General features: G+C 35.6%; 1 protein-coding gene across 2 annotated transcripts in view; it reads left to right on the plus strand.

Annotated features, from left to right (window-relative positions):
• Positions 1-22,169, plus strand: part of Egfr (epidermal growth factor receptor) — a 72,722-nt gene that overhangs the window by 29,623 nt on the left and 20,930 nt on the right. Inside the window, exon 1 of one of the 2 annotated variants that reach the window (XM_088050575.1) lies at positions 15,731-15,933. The exons of the other annotated variant lie outside the window; for it this stretch is intronic. The gene's annotated coding sequence lies outside the window, so the exon portion shown is untranslated. Of the gene's footprint in view, positions 1-15,730; positions 15,934-22,169 lie in introns of those variants that run through there. 2 annotated transcript variants of the gene reach the window in all.

Raw genomic sequence — 22,169 nt, forward strand, 5'->3', positions numbered from 1 at the left:
ACCTCCAAAATTTTGGCCCTCTGACAACAACCCGAAATTTCAAACGCCTCGAATTTAATTATTTATTGACGGACATGAAAATTAAAGGTAGTGTTGGATTCAGCACGAAATTCTGCGTAAAATGAACCCATGCAAGCGAGATATCATCGACCACAGAAATTTAAAGAGTTGAGTACTTTTTTAATAGACCATGAGTAATCTAAAACAACTAAAGATACTCATTATCGCAGTACCTATTTGTGTTCGGTGGAGATAAAAGCAAACAAATTTATAGATTTTACAATTACAACACAACGCAGATCGTCAGAATTTCGCCATCAGCGCAATTAGCCTCCAAATTAAAAAAATTGCGCACATGTGCTCTTCCCCACTAAGAGCTCGTTTATTTCCAACTTCTCCTCAGCAAAATCAACAATTTTTTCCGATTTCCCCGTTTGGGCTAACCGCAGTTTTACTTTCTAACGAAGATCCTCCATATCATCCGATCAGCTCTTGTGGTTTTATGGTCTGGACGGTAACCAATTACGACGATGCCTCGTACGTGATGAAACAATGCAATTTGTTGGTTTTGTGATAAAATCTCATAGAGAGATGCTGCGATACCAGCATTTTCTTTCACTCGAGAATCTTATCCAGCCCTCATCTATTCAGTTTCTACATTGGCGGATGAGATGAAGATTAGGATGAAGCCACTTCTGGGATGACAAGGGGTGGGAATGCATCCAACCACTTGCGATGAGTGCACTTATTGACACGGGGGCTAAAATTGAATTTTGTGTTTAGTGATTTCAATCAATAAACGAGTCTGCAGCTGCAAGGGGGATAATTAGCCGTTTTTACGCAAAACTTGAAGCCGTCGGACGAGTTGGCGGTCATAATTTTACATGTTTTGCAACACGTGCCCTTGCATTCCTGGAAATGGCGGCCGTAGAAAATTTCGACCCAACTTTCTTCCCTTTTTTCTGAAAGCTGGCATTCATTCCGGGGCTTTATTCCCTTCTCACCTGTCTTTTATGCGCTCTCCCACCATCGTCTGATTGGAAATTACAGGTAGAAGAGCCAACAAAGCAGAGATTGAATAGATTCGTAATGCAATAGACACAATGGGGTATGAGCTCTTATCTCCAGAGAAATAAAGTCTCGATCTTCAGACCGCTTTGTCGTTTTTCGTACCGTTTCATTACCAGACTAGTCCGATAAAGTGCAATTGCAACACAATCCCAGAGTATTTTGTTTACACACTGATATCTTTAACTCTGAGTAAACAAACGAAGTGTCCCAGTAACTTCCTTTCTTGTCGTCCATGTTGAACACGCTCCAGCGACAAATTATGAAAAAACCAAACTCCTCGTTTCGTTATTGTGAGAACGTGACTGAAATGCAGAAAAACTCAGCCACATGTCGTTCCCACACGCGTTTTTTCCCATCGAGCCCTAAATTATGGTCTAATTCCCGCATTTCTCGATTTTCTCAAGGGGTTTGATGGGTGTTATTAAAACGTCTTTTGACCCTGATGAACCACTCGACTTTTTTTCGAGGTCTGGTTTGTGTCTCTCCAGTGAACGTCTTGAGCGCTCCTTTCACATGGGCCTTCGTCCCAGCGGCCGTCAAAAGTTCATCGTGATTTTAGTCATCGTTTTCTTTATCATCGTTGCCGGAATTTATGCAGAGTAATGCAACTCTGTCTCAGTGAGCACGATAAAAGCTTCTACCGTTACGTCTTTGTCCTTCACATTTCCATCGCAATTAGAGAAAAACGACAATCATCCAGAATTGCAAAACTCCCATTTTGATTACTTCTCGGTTCGGGTTCATCGTCTGTGCCATTGTTTTAAAAACAATGCAGTCGTGGCAACACTGTGATGAGAAAGTGTACTTAAATTTACGCTTGACGGCCCCACAAGGCTCGTACGCCGTTTTTGTCTTCACATTCGCGAGCAACGCGGAAATGGCGAAACGCGGAGAAAACCGGAGGAAATGACACAACGCGCGCTTTTCCAACAACAAAACACCAAAACCTTCTCTCCACCAACGGGAATTTTCAAAATTGTTTCAATTAATTACAATTACTTAATTAATTGTGATGATTGGAAGTTGAATCCGCCGAGCTCTGCGCCATCTCACGGCAGCGCTCAGTCCCGGAGTGTCGGTAAGGCAGGTTCCTCACCACCGGTACCACTCGTACTAGTGTGGTACCGGGAAATAAGATGGCGCGCCGGTACCTTCACTCGCTGGCTAACGGTTCTTGAATCAAGGCCCCTCGCTGCAAGAATGCAGTACTGGAAAATACCAAGTTTTTAGTCCGGTGGAGTTTGCCAAACTTTCCGGACTTTGGCGGTGATTTTTTTCCTTTGATTATGTAAATTTGACTAGAAAGCGACTTGTTGTGTAATTTAGATCGAGTTTCTGGTCGAACGACAGAGGTACAGCGTATGAGAGAATGATAAGGAAACCAATGCTACAATAATTTACTAATTACTGGTTGAATTAACATATAATTAAAGTAATTGGCGCTCTAACATTTGTATTGGAGGCAAAAAATCGTCATTAGGTGCTATTAAGTAATGGCTTTGTTGATAGATTTACGGAGCGGGAAGTTTAGTAATTTAATTTTTCAAAATTTTAGTGCTCGATATCTTCGAAACTTCCAAATATAAAAGGAAACGATTTGCGCTATGAATTTTCTGGCGATTTTTCAGTTAAGAATTTGATTTTAGATTTTCCGAAAGTCAAAATTTAATTTCGTTGAAAACAAATTTCATGACTAAAAATATGTCAATATCTCGTTTATTTTTTTGGGCAAACTTGCGTTATTTGGGCTCAATTTACGCAGAATTTCGCGTTGTATCCAAGTCCTGAGTTCTTAAAATCGACGTACGTCAACAAATAACTGAGTTACAATCGTCCAAAGTTTCTAAAAGTGAATTTCAGTTCCGAAATTTTAAACACTCGGTATCTTCGAAACTGCAACAGATAAAAAGAAACGGTTTACGCCATCGTTTTTCTCGTGTTTTTTTTCTTTAGATTTTGCCCTCAAATATACCCAAAATTCGATGATCGATTTTTCGCGAAAAAAAATTCCGAATTGAATCGATGAAAATTTTTGTATTTTTTGTTTTTCTGCCGCCATTGGCAAACTATTTGAACTGTCGATCTGAGATTTGGCCAGTTGTTAGATTTCGAGCTGCTCTTTCGATTGACGTATTAAACTGCGAAAACATTCATTGAAAAATCACCCAAAAAAAAACGCGAAAACAGATTTTAATCATCTCGTTTATTTGTGAAGCAAACTCAAGTTATTTGTGCTCATTTTACGCAGAATTTCTCGCAGATTCCAAATCCGCGCTCAAAATCCACATACGACCGAGTTTTCACTGATAATTCAACCTTCTAATTTTCGTTAAACTCGCGTTTTCCTTCAATTTCCAAGCCTAATTAATATAATTAATTCTTTAGTCACCGATTTGCATATTATTTGTACAGCTATTTATAGGCATGTTACGCGGCGTGTAAGAAACGAGTAAACACAAGTGAAAATATTCGTGCATTTTTCGGAAGCATTTTAGGTATTTCCTCGATCTAGAATCCATCCGGAAGCCATGCGGCCGCGTTTCTCCGCACATAAAAGAAAAAGGTCCTCAACATCCGCTCCATCGAAGTGGATCAAAGTGGGCGTTGTCACCTCACCAACTCATAGTAAAAGAGCAAGCGCGTGCGCTCGAGGAAATGTAAACAAGTTTTTTTCGTTTCGGTGACAGTTTGAAACTGGTTTGCGTAGATTTTCGGCCCCTGCATGAGGACGCCACTGGTGCGCAAGAATGTTCATTAGCAATCAGCCGGTTTATGCTTTGTTTGACCTCGGCGGAGATATCAACGGTGCGGCAAACGCGAAACTCGCGGTAATTTCGACGCCGAGTCGAGCGACGAGAGGGAAAAATGCGGATTCTTTGAAGACTTTGAGGGAGGGAAAATGTGTGAGGAGATAGACGGAAGAGATGATGGAACGGTCGCTGCGACCGTCCGTGACCTTCCTTCCGCACCGCGTCCCCCCGACGCGGGCTAGGATGGCTTTACTTACTACAAGAAGTGAACGCTACTACTGACCATTGTAGGAATTTATTGAGGTTTTAATGCGGGGTTATTCGCGCTGTGGTTTGCTTTTGTTGGGTTGTAAATACTGCATTCCTAGGCTCTTGAAATAGATAGATGCAGAGAAAGAAAGAATCATTGTTATTGCTGTTGCTGGCTGCGCTTGCAACCATCAACGGCCACTCAAACACTCTTCAGTTGAGACTTTTTAATCCTGCCGGAGGACCAAAGTTCGTTTTTCTGCAATTAGCGAGCTCGAGGAATTCGTGTTAACGAATTCGCGAAATTCACTAATTATTATTTTTTACGGCACGGTTCAAGGATGCCGGTAAGCATTCCTAACGGCAGGTACTACAACACCTGTTTCAATAAAAATTGTGTTTGTTTCACGCTCCTGCGTGATTCCTCGAAGTATAATTGAGCAATTTACACTCACCCTGAAGAATTCAGCGAAGAACAAGTCGCTGCAAATGCAAAATATGGGATTGTTTCCATAATAAACCAACTTGGTGTTAAGAATCGCGCTTTCTTCCCGAGACGTGTAAAAATCGTTGTATTACAACAGTGTTATATTCTTGCGACTGTTGCAAGATCGTATTTCACATGACAATAATGTAGACTTTTGATAAAGGAAATACACGGTGTCAACAGTAACCGAATCGACAAAGAAAGCGTGTGGGCGGACTGTTCAATGACCAACTGGAGTGGTCATGGTCGATACCAAAACAATTTTTGCCACGATGGAAAACTTACCATCAATATTGACTGTCTGCCCTTACAACCGACATCTGCCGCGATAAAAATCTTCTTATCGCGTGTTGGTTTAGGGCTAACCTTCGAAATGTGTGATCTAACAACAAATCGGACCAAGAAGTAATTCGATTGAGATGTAAATAATGAGGTGGACACAGCACTGGGAAAATTTTATCGAGGTAAAATTAAATGGGAAATTAACTCGACGACGTGTTTGTAAAGTCAATTGTGTGATTTTCTCACAAATCATAGACGTCATTATGTCACGGCAACGCAACGGTGGGAAAAATGTGATATGGTCTTATCAAGTGTGTTTGAATAGAAATTTTCAATAACAAATGTGTGTGTGCAATTGTTGGTTCGGAGAAAAATGGGAAAATTATTGTTGACTCATTCTACGCTGAAATGCAGACATGTAAATTGATTAAAAAAACTGGTGAAGTAGGTAAAGCAAGTGCGAGTATTTTCCTAATATCCTCAATTGCTCTAAAATTTTGGAATAGACACTTATTTTTAAATGGAAATTGAAATATTAGAAGACTTATAGAAAAGGAATAAACAAAATTTTAGAAATTTCTGTTTTAGAGATCAAGCAAAAATTGCCGACTTCTTCAGCTAAAATTCGTAATTTTGGTAATTTTAGTGCTACAGCTACGAAATTTGTGGAAATTACTATTCCTAAGTCGTATCTATCAAATTGCAATTGCAGAGCAAAAAACACAGATTTTAGAAATTTTTAGTTTTGTAACCAAGCAAGAAGTTTCCACTTATTTCAATAAAATTCGTAATTTTGGTAATTTTATTACTACAGCTACAAAATTTGGCGAAGTTACTATTTTTGAATTGTTGATTTACTGTACTAAATTGGAAAATTGTAGAGCAAAAAACACAGATTTTAGAAATTTTTAGTTTTGAGAACAAGCGAAAAGTTTCCTCTTACTTCACTAAAATTCGTAATTTTGGTAATTTTAGTGCTACAGCTACAAAATCTGGGGAAGTTACTATTTTTGAATTGTTTATTTACTGTACTAAATTGGAAAATTGTAGAGCACAAAACACAGATTTTAGAAATTTCTAATTTTGAAATCAAGCAAAAAGTTTCCACTTCCTTCACTAAAATTCATAATTTTGGTAATTTTAGTGCTACAGCTACGAAATTTGAGGAAATTACTATTTTTGAGTTGTTAATTTACTGTACTAAATTGCAAAATTGTAGAGCAAAAAACACAGATTTTTGAAATTTTTAGTTTTGAGATCAAGCAAAAAGTTCCCTATTCCTTCACTAAAATTTGTAATTTTGATAATTTTAGTGCTACAGCTACGAAATTTGGGGAAATTACTATTTTTGAGTTGTTTATTTACTGTACTAAATTGCAAAATTGTAGAACAAAAAACACAGATTTTAGAAATTTTTAGTTTTGAGATCAAGCAAAAAGTTCCCTCTTCCTTCACTAAAATTCGTAATTTTGGTAATTTTAGTGCTACAGCTACAAAATTTGGGGAAGTTACTATTTTTGAATTGTTTATTTACTGTACTAAATTGCAAAATTGTAGAGGAAAAAACACAGATTTTAGAAATTTTTAGTTTTTAGATCAAGCAAAAAGTTCCCTCTTCCTTCACTAAAATTTGTAATTTAGGTCATTTTAGTGCTACAGCTACGAAATTTGGGAAGATTACTTTTTTTGAGTTGTTTATTTACTGTACTAAATTGCAAAATTGTAGAGCAAAAAACACAGATTTTAGAAACTTTTAGTTTTGAGATCAAGCAAAAAGTTCCCTCTTCCTCCACTAAAATTTGTAATTTTGGTAATTTTAGTGCTACAGCTACGAAATTTGGGGAAATTACTATTTTTGAGTTGTTTATTTACTGTACTAAATTGCAAAATTGTAGAGCAAAAAACACAGATTTTAGAAATTTTTAGTTTTTAGATCAAGCGAAAAGTTCCCTCTTACTTCACTAAAAATCGTAATTTTGGTAATTTTAGTGTTACAGCTACGAAATTTGGGGAAGTTACTATTTTTGAATTGTTTACTTACTGTACTAAATTGCAAAATTGTAGAGCAAAAAACACAGATTTTAGAAATTTTTAGTTTTTAGATTAAGTAAAAAGTTCCCTCTTCCTTCACTAAAATTTGTAATTTTGGTAATTTTAGTGCTACAGCTACGAAATTTGGGGAAGTCACTATTCTTTAGTCGTGTATTAACTCCACCAAATTGCAAAATTATAGAGCGAAAAACAAAGATTTTAGAAATTTTTAGTTTTGAGATCAAGCAAAAAGTTCCCTCTTCCTTCACTAAAATTCGTAATTTTGGTAATTTTAGTGCTACAGCTACGAAATTTGGAAAAATTACTTTTTTTGAGTTGTTTATTTACTGTACTAAATTGCAAAATTGTAGAGCAAAAAACACAGATTTTAGAAATTTTTAGTTTTGAGATCAAGCAGAGTTCCCTCTTCCTTCACTAAAATTTGTAATTTTGATAATTTTAGTGCTACAGCTACGAAATTTGGGGAAATTACTATTTTTGAGTTGTTTATTTACTGTACTAAATTGCAAAATTGTAGAACAAAAAACACAGATTTTAGAAATTTTTAGTTTTGAGATCAAGCAAAAAGTTCCCTCTTCCTTCACTAAAATTCGTAATTTTGGTAATTTTAGTGCTACAGCTACAAAATTTGGGGAAGTTACTATTTTTGAATTGTTTATTTACTGTACTAAATTGCAAAATTGTAGAGGAAAAAACACAGATTTTAGAAATTTTTAGTTTTTAGATCAAGCAAAAAGTTCCCTCTTCCTTCACTAAAATTTGTAATTTAGGTCATTTTAGTGCTACAGCTACGAAATTTGGGAAGATTACTTTTTTTGAGTTGTTTATTTACTGTACTAAATTGCAAAATTGTAGAGCAAAAAACACAGATTTTAGAAACTTTTAGTTTTGAGATCAAGCAAAAAGTTCCCTCTTCCTCCACTAAAATTTGTAATTTTGGTAATTTTAGTGCTACAGCTACGAAATTTGGGGAAATTACTATTTTTGAGTTGTTTATTTACTGTACTAAATTGCAAAATTGTAGAGCAAAAAACACAGATTTTAGAAATTTTTAGTTTTTAGATCAAGCGAAAAGTTCCCTCTTACTTCACTAAAAATCGTAATTTTGGTAATTTTAGTGTTACAGCTACGAAATTTGGGGAAGTTACTATTTTTGAATTGTTTATTTACTGTACTAAATTGGAAAATTATAGAGCAAAAAACACAGATTTTAGAAATTTTTAGTTTTTAGATTAAGTAAAAAGTTCCCTCTTCCTTCACTAAAATTTGTAATTTTGGTAATTTTAGTGCTACAGCGACGAAATTTGGGGAAGTTACTATTCTTTAGTCGTGTATTAACTCCACCAAATTGCAAAATTATAGAGCGAAAAACAAAGATTTTAGAAATTTTTACTTCGAACAAAAAGTCCCTCGTAAGATTTGTTCTATTTGCCTTTTTTTATTTTTCCACTTCTGTCCCAAATTTGAATAAACTTTTAAAAATAAAACTATTGAATGTACCAACTAAAAAAAGTGGTCAGAAAAAGCGACTTTCTCATGTATTTCTGCGATCTTCTAATGCAAATATTTTCAAAGTTAGACAAAGATTCGATTCAAATTCTTATCTAATCAGGTTTTTTGAACTTAATTTAATAAAACGGGAAATTTTATTTACATTTCTTGGAATTTATACCCAACCGACAAAGCGTCTTTATTGCCAACGAAAAAATGTTAAAAGGTCTGTAATCTCGCAAGTATCCACTCTTGGCCTCAGATTTAGCACAGGTCTATCCATTATTATAAATTTTTATTTAAAAAATTCCGTCTTTCCTCCAACGGCTCTTATCTAAAAATTGACACGTGTTTTCTCCGCGACCACTTTATCAGTAGTTGAACTTCTTTCTGTTTGACGTTTCTGTTTGAAGACGAACTAATCTATGCACACTTCGAACCATAAAGATGATGAATGATACAGATCAGCGCCTTGCCTTGAAAATCCGATCTCTGCCTGTCAACATTCTGGTCGCAAAACCGATCACTCCGCCAACCAATAAACCACTATAATTAAAGAGTGTAGTGGGTGAACTCTTCATCCTTTCACTTCCATATGAAGTAATAACTCAATGAATCACACTTGCCCTTCAATCGCTAATGCACATTTCGATGTTAGATGATGTTACAAGACCTTAAGGTCCTCGTCCGTCTTCTTCAATGAATCATCTTTGTGCTATGCGAAGAGAACGTCGAAGAATCCTGTTATTTAATTGCCAGTTAACTAGGAAAAGAAAAATACCTCCAACGGGCGATTTCGTAACAAGCGAGGTGTTGTGTTCTCGGAAACCTCAACACTTACATAAGTGCAGCGGACGAGGTGCATTTTCCTCAAACTTCATTTCGATCGCGACACCCACGTTACTAATTAGTATTCCCATATGTGGTCATTTCCAAACGCTCTTCAGTCAATGAAGTTTTCCACTCTCTAATTGAATTAACGCCAGAATTTGTCATTGAAGAAGCTAAATTTGAGTCGCATCTAAAGCGCATACCACGTCACTGTCAACATAACTGCACGTATATGGCGCAGGAAGAAGTGAAAAAGTGTGCAGAGCACATTAAAATGTTAAAATATCACGTTGTTCTTAAAACACCTAATGACAAATGCAAGGCGAAGATAAATTTGACGAAACGCTGATGAATAAAAGATTCACCTTGTTCTGACGCACCAGAGGCTCGGAGTTACAGTGGTAGAAAAGCTCCGAGAATTTTCAGCTCTTGAGCCATCGTTGAAGTCTCCGACGAAATTCGCTTATTGCCGTTTTTAAACCACCGCGAATTGATTTTTCGTTTCGTGCGACTTATTAAAATAGTTGGCACCTGTGCAGGGAAATTAGAGGTTCAAAAAGTAGTAACAATTAAAAATACCAGCGCTCGTTCGCCATTGTTCCAGCACATTGTCATCCACCCATGAAACCCATAAAACCCATATTCCATTACCGCCACAAAACTGGCTTTTTACGACGGTGGTGGCGCGAGACACATGAAATTTGTGAGTCGTTGTGTAATGTTGTTAACATGCTTGTTTTGTTTCAGGTAAGCTGACCGCGTTTTTATCACCACAATCAAGACGTCCTCGGATGATGGACTGCTCTTCGGGGTGCGATGGATGCGACGCTCATTAAAAATTTCATAAAAATACCTTTCAGCGATGGTTGTTTTCGTCGGTTTATGGTTTTAATTGGTACCGGTGCACGTGTGGCATTCCTTTCTTTATTATCAGCTAGACAATGCTGTATGTTTTGTTTTTATATTACGTTTTCGAGAGATTTTATAGCTGAGCATCTCAACATGTTCCAAGAATCTGAAGAAAGGAGCCGCCGGAGGAGGAGGACAAGCGCAAGGATCGATTTTCCGGTGAGTAAATTCGCCGATTTTGCCATGAGCGTCTTCCCGCAGACAAAACAGCGGTCCCTGAATTATCCCTTGAACGTGCCTTAAGAGCGCGGAATTTCGCCACGAAGCCATCACCGTGTATTTGTTGTGGATGTGATCACGCATGGCGTGCACTTCGTGACTGGCCGATCTAGATGGCGTGCTGTTTCTTCGGAGGGGCGCGCGGGGGTTCTTTGCTTCCAGAGGACTGTTATCAGCAATCATCGTGACTAGAAGGCGCATCGGACTTACCGGCTTTACCAAAGCTATCTAAGTATCAAGACGAACAAAGGACGATGGGCTTGCGGTCCGAACAATGCACCATCGGCGGGTCAGAGAGGGTAAACGCGCCTGTGGGGTACACGAGTTCGTTTTAAGTGTTAAAGAAGGTCTGCGATTTGCATACTCCTAATGCCTTATGATGGAAGAGCTTGTCGATTTAAGAGAATTTACAGCTGTTAAATTCCACGACAATTTATTAAAACGAATTTACAGCCGCGAACGAAAAATCCAACATCGAAATGTTGCCCTATCAAGGCTGTAAATCTCGTTCCGCTGAGGAATATTTCAACGGCTACATTCACGGCAACATTTTTGGTTAAAAGCGGCTCCACACACGAATTTCTCGACGATCGACAAAACGAAAAAATCATCGCCTGATCTTTGTAATTTGTTATAGAAACCTTGACGTGTTACCTATTTAAGTTACCAGCAAAAACAATTTCTACTAATGTTCAAGGCTGACCTAGACTTGATCCCACTTCTACGTGTGGAGGAATTAATTTACAAAGACTTTCCGTTACAACAATTTCTTGAAAATTTTCAAGCCTGTTTGGAACGGTTGGATGCCTTCTTCAGTCTGACTAATTACAGATTTATTAACGAGTTTTCTGGATATTGACATTGCACATACCACGCTGAAGAGATATTTCAAAGATGTTTATCTCGTGGTGGTAGAAATTTGTTGTTGATTTTATGAGTAATAATCGTTTCAGCGCGGCGAATTGATAAAACCGGTAAATGGACGCTGAAAAAGACCAAAAAAGGAGATAAATTATGAGCGTGCCATTCTACAAAAAATCGTTTTATATCAAGTTCTCAAAACTGCGAAAATTGGGAATTTTTAATTATGCAGTCTAATCAATTGGCAGTTTATTGATTTATTGGCTCATTAGTATAAATAATGATGCTTTAATATTGTCCTGAAAAACAGATTTTTGCTCATTTTGTAGAAACTAGTCAACAAATTTTGGACGAAATTTGTACTGGAGCAGTGGAAAGTCATTTCTGAAATAGAATTGCCTTCTGATTCTAAATCCGAACTCCATCAGATCAGGAGTTTTTTTCTGAGTATCCAGCGTTCACTTTTGGTGTTTTTAATTTTGCTCAACTCTCAAAATCATGAAAGTAAAATTCACTTATTCAAGTTTTTCAAAACCATTTAATCGTTCTACAAATAAAAAATTGTAAAATTTTGAATTCTTGTTCTAAAATTCTCTAATTTAGTACACCGAACAAATGCTTCTAAAGCAAGAAGTCCACTAAATTTCACTGCTTTAGGGTTAGAACTGTCGGATCTAAAGAATTAATTACATTTGACAATTCAAGATTTAAAATTTTGTAATTTAGAATACTTAATATAATTCTGTTATTTGGTATATTCAATAAACTCTTTTAAAGTTACATCAACACCAAAATTGATAACTTCAGCGTCAAAATTGTCGAATTGTCAAGGAATTTTCAAAAATTCTAAATTTCGAATCCTTCCTAGAAATAAAAAAAATCGGAATTTGTAATCTCAAATTTTGTAATTTAGTATAAGCAATAAACGTTTTTTAAGTAACATTTCCACTAAATTTGATTACTTTGCCATTAAAATTGTCGAATTTACAAAAAAAAAATCTTCCTACTCGAAATGAAAAATTCTAAAATTCGCAATGCGTGATCTAAAATTCTGCAATTTAGTACATTTCATCAACGCCTCTTAAGTAACAAGTCCACCAAATTTGACAGTATTATCGTCAAAATTGTCGAATTTACAATTGTTTTTAAACAATTTAAAGCTCAAGTTTTCCCAGTCCAAATGAAAAATTCTAAAATCCGCAATCCGTGATCTAAAATTCTGTAATTTAGTACACTTAATAAACGTTTTAAAGGTAACAAGTTTACCGAATTTGATGACTTTAGCGTCAAAATTGACGACTTTAAGAGATGTTTTAGCAAATTTTGGAATTCGAGTTGGTCATAAAAAAAAATTCTAAAATTCGAAATTCGTGATAAAAAAGTCTGTAATTTAGTACCCTTCATAAACGCCTCTTAAGTAACAAGTGCACTAAATTTAACAGTATTAGCATAAAAATTGTCAAAATTACAGAATTTTTAAACAAATCTGAATTTCGAGTTCTTCCTACACAAAAATAAAAAATTCTAAAATTCGCAATTCGTGATCTAAAATTCTGCAATTTAGTACATTTCATCAACGCCTCTTAAGTAACAAGTCCACCAAATTTGACAGTATTATCGTCAAAATTGTCGAATTTACAATTGTTTTTAAACAATTTAAAGCTCAAGTTTTCCCACTCCAAATGAAAAATTCTAAAATCCGCAATCCGTGATCTAAAATTCTGTAATTTAGTACACTTAATAAACGTTTTAAAAGTAACAAGTTTACCAAATTTGATGACTTTAGCGTCAAAATTGACGACTTTAAGAGATGTTTTAGAAAATTTTGGAATTCGAGTTGGTCATAAAAAAATTCTAAAATTCGAAATTCGTGATAAAAAATTCTGTAATTTAGTACCCTTCATAAACGCCTCTTAAGTAACAAGTGCACTAAATTTAACAGTATTAGCATAAAAATTGTCAAAATTACAGAATTTTTAAACAAATCTGAATTTCGAGTTCTTCCTACACAAAAATAAAAAATTCTAAAATTCGCAATTCGTGATCTAAAATTCTGCAATTTAGTAGATTTCATCAACGCCTCTTAAGTAACAAGTCCACCAAATTTGACAGTATTATCGTCAAAATTGTCGAATTTACAATTGTTTTTAAACAATTTAAAGCGCAAGTTTTCCCAGTCCAAATGAAAAATTCTAAAATCCGCAATCCGTGATCTAAAATTCTGTAATTTAGTACACTTAATAAACGTTTTAAAAGTAACAAGTTTACCAAATTTGATGACTTTAGCGTCAAAATTGACGACTTTAAGAGATGTTTTAGAAAATTTTGGAATTCGAGTTGGTCATAAAAAAAATTCTAAAATTCGAAATTCGTGATAAAAAATTCTGTAATTTAGTAACCTTCATAAACGCCTCTTAAGTAACAAGTGCACTAAATTTAACAGTATTAGCATAAAAATTGTCAAAATTACAGAATTTTTAAACAAATCTGAATTTCGAGTTCTTCCTACACAAAAATAAAAAATTCTAAAATTCGCAATTCGTGATCTAAAATTCTGCAATTTAGTACATTTCATCAACGCCTCCTAAGTAACAAGTCCACCAAATTTGACAGTATTATCGTCAAAATTGTCGAATTTACAATTGTTTTTAAACAATTTAAAGCTCAAGTTTTCCCAGTCCAAATGAAAAATTCTAAAATCCGCAATCCGTGATCTAAAATTCTGTAATTTAGTACACTTAATAAACGTTTTAAAAGTAACAAGTTTACCAAATTTGATGGTTTTAGCGTCAAAATTGACGACTTTAAATGTTTTAGAAAATTTTGGAATTCGAGTTGGTCATAAAAAAAATTCTAAAATTCGAAATTCGTGATAAAAAATTCTGTAATTTAGTACACTTTATAAACGCCTCTTTAGTAACAAATCCACCAAATTTGACAACATTATCATCAAAATTGCCGAATTTACAGAATTTTTCTAAAATTTGGCATAAATTCTAAGCTAATTTCTAAAATTTGTAATTTGTTGCCCAAAAGTCCACCAAATTAGCTTCCCAAAACACTGTCAAGCAATCCCATAACTTCGCAAGTTTTCAAGAAAAAGTGAAGAAAATTAAATTTTGTACAGTAGGTATCACCTAAAAAATAATTTTTCTCTGAATCCGGACCTGATGGAGCAAAACGGACTTCAGATTCGAAGTCAGGAGGCCATTCCACTTGCTTGGGCAGTGCTACCAACTGATTTCAAAAATGCTTGTAAATTATAATGAATTTTAGGACGATGAAGAGAGATAAATTTTGTAGGTGTACCGAAACTAATAAATAATAATTTGCGATAATAATCTAGTTAATTGCAACAAAACCATATTTTCACCGAAATTTGGCAACTAATCGCGAAATAATTAAAGCTTGAACAATACTGATGTCCAAATAAAAAGTAACACCATGTAATTATTGCAGTTTATGTGGGTTACACGTTACAACACAAAATTGAACCATGGAGGAGCAAATATTGGGCTAAAATCTTCATTTCTTTCATTTGTTTATTAATAAAATGTTTATTTATTGATTTATTACGAGAGTAGTTCAAATTTAGCCCGAAAAGTTTCTGAACGGCTCGTGCAAATTCAAATTCTGAGAAACTAGAAAGGTCTAATAAAAGACTGAATTCGAAGAATTGAAGAAGAAAAGATGCGACATTAAGAATAATTTAAGATTAAAAAAATAAGAATGCTAGAAAATCAATCTAATAATTTAGAAAACTTGAGCAAAAAAATTCATTTGGGTGCGTTTTAAATCTCAAAATTTTATTATACATTCATTTTTCCGCTTTTGAATTGTTTCTTCGGGAAAACGAGGAAAAAGGTGTTTTTTCGAAGCAGTAAAATTGAAAATAACAACAATAACTACCTTTTCAAGAATAAAATCGGCTAATAATATAAAGTACAATAAGTAATAAAATTTTAAATTACCAATTATGTGACAACAGTCGTTTATTGTTAGACATTGTTTAACAATTGCAGTTTTTAAATCCGTGGGTTTTTCTTTTGTCATGTTTACAGATTTATTATTTTATATAGTGGAGATTTTGCAAGATTCACGCTTTGTGAATGGAGATAATTTTTATGAGCTTCCTGAAGGACTACAACCAGAGAAATATCGTCTCAATAAAAAAAGAAATTTTAGATTACACAATTAGAACAAACATTTTGTGGGTGCCAAAATGTCAGCGCTATTTACTTTGTGGCTACGAAAAAGCGCCCGTAATGAATTTACAGCCTCCATTCAATGCTAAATCGTTTCTAAACTTCTCTCCTAAAAAGGGAATATTTGCATAAGGTTCCCAAGGGAGAACCCGCGAAATCCTGACATTTCCCACCCGATCCATGGGGAACCCCTCCGACAATCCCATTACTTACTCAAGCACATTTTGATACCCACACGCAGATAACACTCGCTACGAAAAACGGAGTTAGATACACACAATCTTACCTTTACCACCTCTCACATTGTTCCGAGTTCCGAGACAAGTCCACCAACCAGTTGCTAAGAAACCGGAGATCGAGTCGTTGGTGCGCAAGTTTCACTAATTTCAGTTTTCCAACAAAAACACAAAAAAATCGCGCAAAATCGCCAACCAAGTGGTCAGTGACGGTACGTAAGGTGGTGTGGTGATCATCAAAAGGCCGTGTCCCAATAAAGTGCGCACAAAACAGTGAAATTACCGCACAGGTATGTCAACAAATCGCGCGTAACGCCAAATTTCGAAACAATTGAGCGTCGGGCCGGTTTGGGTTTTAATTGAACGCCTGTGTGTGATTTTTTCGTTAATGAGGCCGTGTAGTATTTCTCCAATAAACAATAGAAAGCGAAGTGGGACAAGTCTACGTAGGCCGTGGGCGGTTTCTTTCACAAATTCGTTGTAGCTTTGCCATTTCCTGTTTGGTGGTGGAAAAATTTTTCGTGTAGGCGAATTTTGCCTCAGCCACGGCCTACATGGTGCGTCTTGTTTCGGCGGGCGATAAAGCAGGTAACTGTCATCGCCAGACAATACTATCGGGTTTACATCAATCTGGACGGTGGTTACATTATGCGGAACAACGGATGAACACGGGTACCAACCGAATTTCGAACACTCGGCCCTTAACAAGACAAGATCTGATAGATATTCGCGGAGATAAGAGCCAAACAAGAGATATCCGCGGAGTCGTTGTTTTTCAAATTGGAAATTTTACGAGTATTTTATGAAACTTCAAATCAGTGTCGGGCATTTGGACGAAGTGCGTAACTCAGGGAAAAAACGCGCCAGCGACTTTGGGGAACTGTTAAATATTTTATGGGTGTTTATTTTGTTTGTTTTCGACACATTTCTGGGTATTTTATATTCGGGCAAGTCCATCCAGTCGAGAACTTCGAAGAAGTAAACACTTCTGGCGCGTTCTAGCCGAGATTCTCTACTTTCTTCAGAGCCGTTTTTATGCAAATTTAAACAGTTTAGTAATTATTAAATTAATTATGCATGCCTTTGAAATTCTGGGCAGAAAGAGTCAAATTTGGGTCATCTTCCAGAGAACCATTTTTTTTGTTTCATTTTACCATTTCATAATTCGATCTCCCACTGTTAATTGCAGCTCAAGCGATTAAATAGTGTAAATAGAAATTTTGAGGCTATAAATGTGGGTTGCTTTCATTATCAAAAGCATGATGAAATTTCTCAGAACCATATGGGCCCACTCGTGTTGTCGGACCCTCAAAATCGGCTTTAATTTCAAAGGTGAAAATTTGCCAATTTGCATTCGTTTATCAAGCTTCAGAATCTGACGCAAAAATATGTTTTTGTCACTGTTAGTTTGGCGTCGCGTAGCCTAAGAAAAGCGTTGTGTTTAGCGATTTTTGAGTTTCTGTGAAAACACTGGCTAATTCAATTTTTTTTTAATGGAACTGTGATAAAAATATTTTAGTTCTTCTTTTAAATTTAACGCAAATTGAGCTTTTGACAGAATTAATAAATTAAAAAAAGGGACGATTCGGGATTGTGGGAATTTGAAATTTTGGGACTTTGCAAACTTGAAGTGTTGACACCCTGGGAATTTGAACATTTGTCAATGATAACCAGAGAACTACCAAAATTTTACTGGTTGAGGATTTGAGAATCAGCCTGAGAATTTGAGCATTTGACAATTTGAATGAGAATTTGCGGCAATGGCAAAATTCAACAGAATTCGTACCTTTCAAGATTTGAGAATTTGCGGTCTTAAAAAATTGCCAATACTTGGCAAATTGACAGTTTGGCAGTTTGCGAATTTGAGCTTTTGAGTAAATTAATAGAGTTTAAAAGAAGCGACGATTCGGGGTGGTGGCAATTTGAAATTTTGAGACCTAGCGAACGCTGGAAATTTGGACGTTTGGACCGTGATAACGAGAAAACTAACAAAATTTTACTAATTGAGGATTCGAGATTCTGTCTGAGAGTTTGAGGATTTGACAGTTTAAATGAGAATTTGCGGCAATGAGAAAATCCAACAAAATTCGTACTTTTGAATTTCTGAGAATTTGAGGTCTTAAATGTTTGGCGAATTGACAATTTGGCTGTTTGAGAATTTGAGCTTTTGAGCGAATTAATATTAGAAGAAGCGACGATTCGGGGTAGTGGCAATTTGAAATTGTGAGACCTAGCGAACGCTGGAAATTTCGACGTTTGACCGTGATAACGAGAAAACTAACAAAATTTTACTAATTGAGGATTCGAGATTCTGTCTGAGAGTTTGAGGATTTGACAGTTTAAATGAGAATTTGCGGCAATGAGAAAATCCAACAAAATTCGTACTTTTGAATTTCTGAGAATTTGAGGTCTTAAAAAATGTCAATGTTTGGCGAATTGACAATTTGGCTGTTTGAGAATTTGAGCTTTTGAGCGAATTAATATTAGAAGAAGCGACGATTCGGGGTAGTGGCAATTTGAAATTTTGAGACCTAGCGAACGCTGGAAATTTGGACGTTTGACCGTGATAACGAGAGAACTAACAAAATTTTACTAATTGAGGATTCGAGATTCTGTCTGAGAATTTGAGGATTTGACAGTTTAAATGAGAATTTGCGGCAATGAGAAAATCCAACAAAATTCGTACTTTTGAATTTCTGAGAATTTGAGGTCTTAAAAAATGTCAATGTTTGGCGAATTGACAATTTGGCTGTTTGAGAATTTGAACTTTTGAGCGAATTAATATTAGAAGAAGCGACGATTCGGGGTAGTGGCAATTTGAAATTTTGAGACCTAGCGAACGCTGGAAATTTGGACGTTTGACCGTGATAACGAGAGAACTAACAAAATTTTACTAATTGAGGATTCGAGATTCTGTCTGAGAATTTGAGGATTTGACAGTTTAAATGAGAATTTGCGGCAATGAGAAAATCCAACAAAATTCGTACGAATTTCTGAGAATTTGAGGTCTTAAAAAAATGTCAATGTTTGGCAAATTGATAATTTGGCTGTTTGAGAATTTGAGCTTTTGAGCGAATTAATATTAGAAGAAGCGACGATTCGGGGTAGTGGCAATTTGAAATTTTGAGACCTAGCGAACGCTGGAAATTTGGACGTTTGACCGTGATAACGAGAGAACTAACAAAATTTTACTAATTGAGGATTCGAGATTCTGTCTGAGAATTTGAGGATTTGACAGTTTAAATGAGAATTTGCGGTAATGAGAAAATCCAACAAAATTCGTACTTTTAAATTTCTGAGAATTTGAGGTCTTAAAAAATGTCAATGTTTGGCGAATTGACAATTTGGCTGTTTGAGAATTTGAGCTTTTGAGCGAATTAATATTAGAAGAAGCGACGATTCGGGGTAGTGGCAATTTGAAATTTTGAGACCTTGTGAACTGGATGATTTAAAACGCTGGGAATTTGAACATTAATGAGAAAATCCAACAAAATTCGTACTTTTAAAGATTTGAGAATCTGAGATCTAAAAAAATTGCCAATATTCGGCAAATTTAGAATTTGAGCTTTTGACATTAAGAAGTGACGATTTGAGGTTTGGGAAATTTGAAAATCAGAGACTCTTGAAACTTAACATTTTGAAAATTTGAGAATTCGAGCATTTGACTATTTTAAAGGGTGACCACAAGTGCAATTCGCCACCTCCACCGTAAATCTCCGCGGCGCCGAGTGGCTTACCTGTGCAACCCCGGCAATTATCATCCCTCTTAACAAACAGTGGTCCTCTTGACTTTAGCACCCGCTCTCTGGCATTATTCCTCAAGTATTTATTTGGACAACTGCACAATTTACCTGTTGCACAGTCAGCAAGTCGAGGGCTTACGACCCCCAACACAAAACGCCATTGTGTAAGCATTTACAAGCCATATATACCTGTTTTGTTTTGTCCAGACAGGTGGTCTTTCCGACCTTGTCATCGAAACCCCCAACTCAAAACACTCAATATCGAAACTGAATTGAAGATTTTTATTTTAATAAAACTCCGCGTGTGTGTCGGCACCGCCACAATATTTCATCCTGTCAAGATTCCGGTACATATCAAGAGGCAATTATATTTTATTTACTGCAATTACGCGACTATGCGCCTCACAATGGCGGTTTTCTGGATCGGGGGCTGGGGGAGTGGTCATTATAAGAAAATTCCGTGCGTTTTTCGAGCGGAATTTCGACCAAAGAAACACAATACAAGAGCTTAAAGTCGAGACTTGAGATAAATGGTTCGCGGATTCGTTAAATTGGAAACGGGCGACCATATGGAGCGAAAATGGTAAAAAAAGGCGCGCTCACAATGCCCAATTATTTAGGCGAGCTCTTTGTTGAAATCACCAGTTTTCTTCACTTTGGATAAAAACACTTGACCATCGATGACGACCTTGCCGTTACGTAAACGAAACCGTTGTTTTCGTTCGTTATTTCAAATTAGTTTCGGATGATTGTTGAGACGCCAGAACAATGGAGTTGATATTAATTTCGTGGGGACTTAATGAATGCAAAGTAAAAATAGATTCCTCGTCTGCTTCCCGCTTGATTAAGTCACTTGTCGACTTAAAAATGATGGAAATATTCAATTAACTGTAAACTCGTTAGTTTGGAAACTCTCGGGTTTCGCTGTGGCACAGGTATTCCGTTGCACTGACAACAATATATTATGATAATTTATAATTTGACATGTTGTATTTGTTGGTAATCGAATGATTAATGACGATTTACTCGTGTCGTGCCGTTGCTGATTATTTATTCTAATTTCTCTTATTATTTTGTCGTCTGTACGTTACTTTCCACGGCCATAAAGAGATAAATATGAAAGAGTACAATGATGAAAGACTGCTGTTTGCTGAAGGAAGCAGTTGCAATATTATAAAGGACTCCAACCATCACAATGTTGTTTACTACTTCTTGAATTACATCATAAAAATTCCACGTTTGTTCGACTTGTGTCATTCTTATCACACTTTGTTTGCGGTTGCCATTTACCAGACCAACGGGGCCCTTGTGAAAAATTAGAGCAATTTCGAAGTTTGTATCGTATGATAAAAAAAATCATTCTCAGTTAGCTCTTGAATTTAAAGTCACGTCTTTGATTAAAAAACAGTTTTTCTGTCAATTCACCATTCGCAATTTTAAACGGTTCTAATTCGGTTGTTTATTGACGTACGCGAAAATATCGCCCACTTTTGGAATCCACGTGAAATTCTGCGTAAAATGAGCACCGATAGTTTAAGTTTGCTTCAAAAATAAACGAGATATCGAGGTTTAGTCCTAAAAGAACTAAAAATTCACTATTTGTAACTATAAACGCTTGTGAAATTTAGAGACCTAGGAAGACATAAAATTTTTACGATCCAAGGATTTCAAAAATCAATCATAAAAGACAGGAAGCTTTTATATTCTCGATGGTCGGAGCGTCTCGAAATCTGTTATCCGACCATAAATCTTTGAATTGAGAGGTAGAATCTTCCGCATCTGTTTTTATCATAATCGACTCTAGAATCTACATAGTAATGAATCCAAGAATTCCAAACCATTGGAAGGTTGTAAAATTACCGAGCAGAAGGATCAAGAAATTCGAGGTTTTCTGTATACAATTTTAATCAGTGGTTATTTGTGCACCAAGGCCAAAAAGTTTTTCTTTTTTGGCTGAGTCTTATTTTAGTGGTCGAGGCGAGAGCCGAGGGCAAAATGGCACTTTTTGGCCGTATTACAAGATTTTTGAGGCAACTTCATTAAATTTACAAGTTAATTAATTTTTATTTATGATTTATTGCCTATTTTTTTCCACTTTCGCCATCTGTCACGGGTGTTTTGTTTTCGCCAATTTTTTAAACTTTTACGTTTTCAAGAGGGATTTTGGTCGAATTTGAAACTTTGAAATTGAATTTTGGAGATTAGAAACACCAACTGCCAATTTAGTTACTTTTCTCGCCAACTGTCATGTTTAGGAATTTTTGTTTTCGCCAATTTTAGTAACTTTTACGTTTTCAAGATGGATTTTGTTCGAATTTGAAACTTTGAAATTGAATTTTGGAGATTAGAAATGTCAACTGCTAATTTAGTTACCTTTTTCGCCAACTGTCATGTTTAGGAATTTTTGTTTTCGCCAATTTTAGTAACTTACGTTTTCAAGATGGATTTTGTTCGAATTTGAAACTTTGAAATTGAATTTTGGAGATTAGAAACGCCAACTGCCAATTTAGTTACTTTTCTCGCCAACTGTCATGTTTAGGAATTTTTGTTTTCGCCAATTTTAGTAATTTTCACGTTTTCAAGATGTATTTTGGTCGAATTTGAAACTTTGAAATTGAATTTTGGAGATTAGAAATGTCAACTGCTAATTTAGTTACCTTTTTCACCAACTGTCATGTTTAGGAATTTTTGTTTTTGCCAATTTTAGTAACTTTTACGTTTTCAAGATGGATTTTGGTCGAATTTGAAACTTTGAAATTGAATTTTTGGCATTGGAAACGTCA

The sequence above is a fragment of the Gnatocerus cornutus genome, chromosome 2 (assembly GCF_029298725.1).
Source record: "Gnatocerus cornutus isolate USDA-ARS CGAHR chromosome 2, icGnaCorn1.1, whole genome shotgun sequence".
Lineage (NCBI taxonomy): Eukaryota > Metazoa > Arthropoda > Insecta > Coleoptera > Tenebrionidae > Gnatocerus > Gnatocerus cornutus.